Below are 7,500 nucleotides of genomic sequence, written 5' to 3'. Positions count from 1 at the left end.
TCTTGTGGAGCCCAGTTGAAAGTTTGGTGAACTAATCTCTTTTTGGAGAGTGCGAAGAGCATGCCCAAACCACTCCATGTACCCCTTACCATTATCTCACTCACATATGTTACTCGAGTAATTTCTCTTTAAGTTTCGTTTCTAATCCTGTCCTGCCATTCAACTCCCAATATTCTTCTGAGGACTTTGTTCTCAAATCTACAAAATATGATGGAGATTGTTTATTGTCATACCATGACTCATGTCCATATAGTAACACAGATCTTACTAAACTGATATGTAGCCTGATTTTTATATATAATTTCAGGCGATTTTACTAACAAATTTTACTTAATCTAGCCATTGTCTGATTTGATTTTTCAATCATTCAATAAACTCTAAATCTAAAAACCCTGTATTGGAGATCGTAGTTCCTAAAGACTTATATGATTCCACCTCATTAATTCTTTTTCCTTCCAATGATATTTCATCATCCTTTGCATATTCCGTTCTCATTATCTCAGTCTTCTTTTTTTTATCTTCAAGCCCAACCCTCTGTGATATTTCATGCATTCTGGTAAGCAAGCATTGCAAATACTGTGGTGTTCTGCTAATAAGAACAGCGTCGTCAACATACTCTAAGTCAGGTAATTTTCTATTACCAATCCAGTCCAATCCTTCTCCACCATCCCAAACTGTTCTGCGCTTCACAAAATCCATGAGGTTAAACAACATATGTGACAATATATTCCCTTGGAGTACTCCACTGTTCACTGGAAATTTGTTTAATAGGACGCCATTAACTAACTTTGCACTTACTATTTACATGAACAGGTTTAATCAAATTAACATATTTACGAAGAATTCCATAATAACGCCGGACTCTCCACAAAATTGACCGGTGCACACTATCAAAGGCTTTTTCGTAGTCCACGCATCCCATCAAAAGTAGATTACTACCAGTATAGTCTACCTATTGCTGAACATGTATTAGAATTAAAATTTGGTCAGTACAGCTTCTACCTCATCTAAATAATTTTTGTTCATCTGTTTTTTCTCTCTACTCTCTACTCTCTTTAGAATAAACAAACTATATTTTCATAACAGCTGACATAAGTGTGATACCTCTTTAATTATTGCAATTAGTCATGTCTCCTTTTTTTCTCATTTCACCAGCACTCCTAACTCCCATACATTATGTTTTGCCTCATGACGCCCCATTCTACAAAATAGTGTTGTAAGTATTATATCCGTAACTTCATTTTTGGCCAATCTCAGCAGTTATTCCATCGTACCCAAGGGCTTTCCATCTCCTGAGATTTTAAATAATAGCTTCGACTTCAAAATCTCTGCTGCTAGTGACTTCATGGAGAATATATGGGAGCATTTTCTCCACACCCTAAGTTCTTGTTACTCCACCAGGTTGCTGATCCGCTTATATAACTGTTGGCAAACATAGATTGCTTGGATACACCTCCTTGATACATATATTTTATTTGCATACATGTGTGTTTTTCGGCTTACGTATATATATGGTTAGGTGGCATTTCACCATTTAATCACCTGATTCATCACCAGCACATTTCATCACTCGACTTTTCATCATCAATACATTTCATCATTACGTCTTTTCACCACTTTTACTCAATGCAATCTATTATTCGAAGACAAAAAAACCAGAAAAAAATTTCCAAGTTTTGTAAAGTAAAAATATAATTATGAAATTTCATCATAAAATACAAATTTACTATACTTATTTATAAACATCACAAATAGCACTTTACCCTTCATACTGCAAGGGAGATGCGAAGAAGTCACCACCCAATTAGCCTAATTGGGTGTTGGTAGGTGGGGTCATTAACCTGCAGTTAACAGTTATTTATTGACAACCTTGCAATTTTTCATATATGATCTCTACTCTTGAGAGATTTTTACATCAACAGATAGTATTTTTGTCACTTAACATAAAAGAGATTTTTATTTAAAAAAAAAATTTATTAGATAATAATACACAAGGAAAATTTAACATTTACTAGAAAACAAAAGTACATTTATAAAACTGAAAATTAAAGAATTTTATAACTTTAATATTAAAACTTGTACAATTGTAATTCGTACTTTATTTGTTTGCATTATTAGAAAACAATACATAAGGAAAATGTGACAAGTACTAAAATAACTGAAGTGCATATATAAAACAAAAAAATTAAAGTATTTTATAGCTTTAATATCAAACTAGTAAAATTGTACTTTGTAGTTTATTTATTTGCAATAATAGAAAACAATACACATTGGAAATTTGGCAAGTAATAAAAAAAGTCCATTTATGAAATTAAGAATTTAAGTATTTTATAGTTCTAATATCAAAAAGGTAAAATCATAATTCGTAGTTTATTTATCTTCACGAAGGATATTGAACTGCTGTGATAATGTGATAATGCTTGATTGTCTGAACAGATTAACAATCTTTTGTATATTTCTTTTTAACAAATTATTTCTTAAGTGGTTGCAAAGCTGAGCCGGCAATTCCTTGCATTAGATTTAATCGATGAAGAGCAATGTCTTAAAGTATTCTGTCCAGAAATGTCCATAAAATTGGATGGCTGCACTAGGATATTGATAACAGGGCATAACTAGACTGAAGCACTTGTAGAGTGCAAACCTCCGTCTTGACCTTTGACCTTCCAAAATTTAATAATTCCCAGCTCTTTACATAACAGTTTAAAATCCTTTTAGGTTTTATTACTTTACGATTAAAATTGTGGCCGTATTGTTGATGACCAGAATTTGACCTTTTACTTGACCGGAATTTGACCTTTTACTTGACCTTGACCTTGGACTCTAATATGTACCAATTTTTAAGTCTCCCTGACAACGATGTCCAAACTTTGACCTTGATATACCTAAATTTGATAATTTTCAGCATTTATATAACAGTTAATCCGTGCAAGTCTCATTACTCTACGATTAAAATTGTGGCCAGGAAGGTGTTCACAAACAAACACACACACACAAACACAAAAACAGGGGCAAAAAGAAAATCTCTTTCCAAATTTGTTGGCGGAGTTAATGACAACCTTCCACTGCATTTATAGTCCATGCAACTCCCTATGCAACATTTTCAAAATAATTCAAAATTCTCAAAGTTATCCTAAGTTAAGATATTTTTGTATTTCGTCTACTCTCCCACGAATGTACGTATGTTCAAAGAATGACAACAGCTCATCCATACAGTCATGTTCAGGAATAGTATATTATTTTTCCACCAAATTAGGTGGAACAAGAGCCAAGGCTGGTAAGTGAAGTATTAATTTTGTTAGTTAATGACTCGGTTCCATTGTAGCTTTCATCCCTAACTTATGAGCTTACCTGTACACGCACTTCAATAAATGAAAAAAATCATCCTTTAATTTTTGTGTTAGGATAGGAGTTACGAAATTCATTCGTGGCTGCGATTTCGAAGTCTAGTAGAATTTGTTTGAGATCTGCTTCTGAAACTATTTATCGAACAGCAGCAACCATTCTACTATAGGTATTCCTAATTTTGTTGCATAATTGCACATATATTGCAGCTGTATTACGACCCTCCCCAAAATGAAAATGAATCGTATATAAATGGAAAAATATAGATGGCTCAACTTTGTAAGTGCCGTGTGCAAGCCAAATATCAACACGGAATAAACCAGATATCATTTCTTGGTCGCCGAACACTAAGAACTTTTATGGATCTTAACAGGGTCATATAAAAGAATTTCATTAAATTTCTCAGGAACTTCAAAATCTATGGAATTTGGTGAACTGCCAAGGGCATTCAAATTGTATTTAATTAGTTAAAGGGTATGCTATTATTTGGTTTTATTGGCAATCTCATAACAGTTTCACTAGATAGATTTTGACTTGAACTTCCTATAACTGCCTAAGGTGTTGCACCTATTCCAGTCTTGACATTTTCCATCTCTGCTACTACTGCTATTGCTTCAATACCATTTCCATCCAGAAAATGGAAATGTTCTGGGTACGGAAGTGAAATAACATGATTTCGTAATGTAGTAGTGAATGTTCTACCCTTTTTTCTCTGGTATTCTCTGCATCGCCAAAGGATAGAATTGTCTCTATTTTCTATATGTGTGTAGTTTTAAAATTTCTTGAAGCACACAGTATCGCTACCTTTGATGGATTTTCCAAAATCACACCTGTCTTCTATCTTGTACTACAGGTATTGTTCGTCTGTTTGAAAATGTTTGTGAAAGCATTTCCTGAAATGTACAATGTGATAAAATGATGAGTGATGAAAATTTGTAGTACCGTATATATGTATATATATATATATATATATATATATATATATATATATATATATATATATATATATATATGTGTGTGTGTGTGTGTGTGTGTATGTATATATATATATATATATATATAGATAGATAGATAGATAGATAGATAGATATGTGTATATAAATATATATATATATATATATATATATATATATATGTATATATATATATATATATATATGTATATATATATATATATATATATATATATATATATGTATATATATACTGTACCCTCGCAAGATTTGTTGACACGCTCTTTTCTATGGAGGGGAGATTGGGGTTTTGATTAAAGATGCTTGAAGTTCAAAATCTGTGCTATTATTGAATTGAAATTTTCTGAAATTATTTGATCTGATGGTCATATTTTGAACGTTTTATTTTTGCACTTATTGATGATGTGCCATATGTGTTTCATACACGCTCGCACTCTTTAACGGTTTTGTTTTGTTTTTATGTTATTAATTGTTTTTCCCTGCACTGTTAATAAATCAACCTGTGTAAGCCTGATAGCTCATGTTTTAGTGTGTTTGAATGTTTATGATGTTCTTGCTGACAAGTCTGTGTATATAAACTCGATGTCTGTTTGATAATGTTTAGTTCACCTTGCCTATTAGTTATCACCTAACTGGCGCCTTGCATAGTACATTCAGTGTAGTTCCCTTTAGATACACTAGTATACTGTAGCTAGCGCTCTGGCTGACCTATTTCTAGGTCAACATACGTATTGTAACAAATAAACAAAAATGCTTTTCAATATTTCAGTATCTTCTTTTATTGTAAACTTGGACAATTGATTATATATTGGTATGTATGAATAGGGCAAATATATAACCAAGAAATTGTCTGAAAAACTTTTGCAATCGAAATATTTTCTGAAATACATAGAATTAAGGAGAATTTCGTCTGTTGCTTCAAAATGCATTAGAATTTGATATTTGCTAACTGCAAACTTATTCAGATGTGCCAGATGTATAGAACTATAAATAGTGAACTTGATACAAACTTTTCTAGTGGCAGTTTGTTTCTACCAGTTAAATATTTAATTCCATTTTATTAGTCAATGCACGCCAGCCTTCATTGAATGATACCTAGCTTTTAAAAATCCGCTTGGACTCTTTTCAATCTCAAGTAATGAAAAAATCCTTTGTAATTCTAATCCAAATCCCAGTTACAGGAAATAAAGTTCACACTTGCAGTGCATTTTTTTACTTTGAACATGCTGACATAAATTTCTATTCATAGTTTATATATGACAGATCTATTTTAACGTTGTTACTGATCTCAATATATTTTAGATTTGTTATTCATTACTACCATATAATTTATTAATTTTTTTTATAATAATATAGGCCTCAGTGTCATTTATGTTGCAATTGAGCTTCTCAAGTGCTCAGATTTTCCTTCCTTCTTCTATACCACATACCACCAGTAACTATGCTATGTTGGTCGTCGGTAGGGAGAGGAAAATGCATAGAAAAACTTTTTTTATTTACTAAAAGTAAACTTTCGCAATAACTTTAATCAACTTCGGCTGCTATGGGTTATGTGAGAGTGCTGGATGTCATCTCTCATCTTTGGACAGGAAGTGAATGGAAGTAGGCTTTTTCTTATTAGATTGCCCAGCCTTTATTGCTGGACTGAGGTAGCTCTATTTATATGGCTTAGTAGGTTTGTCGGGCACTGGTTGCTTATTGGTTCTCGTGGACAGAGTCCATGTCTAGTATGGAAGAGAGCTGCTATCCCATTGGCTGAGGCACTTGCTGAGAGGTCTGTCACAGTCGGGCTGCTTCCCCACTCATTGCCATCAAAGCTATGCTGGGTCCGAGTAGGTTGGGGTGGAGCTCCCAGTGCTGTGCGTTGATTGACTAACATGTTGCTTAAGCTATAATCGACGTCAGGCAAGCTGTTCTGCCACTCAGATCCCAGGTCTGGTGAGTCCTGAGCTGCTTTCGTATTGACTGAGGCAGTCACCAGGAGAGTCTTCGATGCAAGCAAGATGTCAGGTCACTAAACGTCGTCGTCCTTGTCGATGTTAGACTCGTAGGGTGTTGTACAGACAAAGGGAGGGGAGAAGGAACGTCTGCTGTGTGCATTGAGGTTCGGCTTTTCTTGCTGGACGAGCAGGGCCTTCTGGATCCTGAGCCTCCTGAGCCTTCTGCCATCTCGGTCACTGCCAATGATCTTTGTACTCATGGTGATATCCTCACGTTTGATGTTCTTGTTGTGCACAAGCAGCTGGTGCATCTTAATGGGTACCTGTTTAACGTGGCAGGGCAAATGTTGAGAAAATCTCATCATCGTCATTTTGATATAACGGGCGGGGCATCCTTTCTGAGTTGGGATACCTTGATATGGTGAAAGGGATTGCGCATCGCCATGATCAGCAAAGCTGTACTAGTCAGGGCCACTCATACAAGGTTGGTTGCTATAAGCGATCAGACGAACTTCTCCTACCTTCACCAATCAGCAATGGCTAGCGTAGTTATGAAAACTGGCCAAACTCCAGACATGATTTGACATGCCTGAGGCCTTTGTCTTGCAGTGTACTAGAAACGGTTGCATTTGTTGTAATTTTTTTTATTGTTATATATATATATATATATATATATATATATATATATAGGTATATATATATAAATAGGTATATATGTATATATATATATATATATATATATATATATATATATATATGTGTGTGTGTGTGTGTCTGTGTCTGTGTGTGCGTCTATATGGTTACTTTACTGTACGCATCTCTCAGTGCTTTTGTTAGTGCATTTGTTTTTTGCATTTGGGTGTATAAGTATATACGAATAATTATTTATTTACAGTATATAGATATATATACATTTCTTTAAGTGTAAGTACTGTATATGTATATATTTATAATATGTATATTGTGTGCGTGATTTGTTTTATACACTTTATACACACACTCACAAGCATATGTGTGTGTATATATATATATATATATATATATATATATATATATATATGTGTGTGTATATATGTATTTATATATATATATATATATATATATATATATATATGTGTGTGTGTGTGTGTGTATGCGTGTGTGTGTGTGTATGTGTGTGTGTTACAGTGAAAACGTGTAATCAGTGATTTCACATAATCACTAAAGTTTTCAGTGAATACGTGTAATCACTGTGCCGTTAGTGA

The 7,500-nt window shown here is 33.5% G+C and overlaps 1 protein-coding gene across 2 annotated transcripts in view; it reads left to right on the top strand.

The window, feature by feature from the left end:
- The window catches only part of LOC137644905 (zwei Ig domain protein zig-8-like), a 300,708-nt gene that overhangs the window by 165,448 nt on the left and 127,760 nt on the right, over positions 1-7,500 (top strand). The window lies entirely within an intron of this gene.

The sequence above is a fragment of the Palaemon carinicauda genome, chromosome 1 (genome assembly GCF_036898095.1).
Source record: "Palaemon carinicauda isolate YSFRI2023 chromosome 1, ASM3689809v2, whole genome shotgun sequence".
In the NCBI taxonomy this organism is placed as follows: domain Eukaryota; kingdom Metazoa; phylum Arthropoda; class Malacostraca; order Decapoda; family Palaemonidae; genus Palaemon; species Palaemon carinicauda.
Note: the sequence above shows the minus strand (reverse complement) of the source record. Positions and strands in the feature narration are given on the sequence as shown.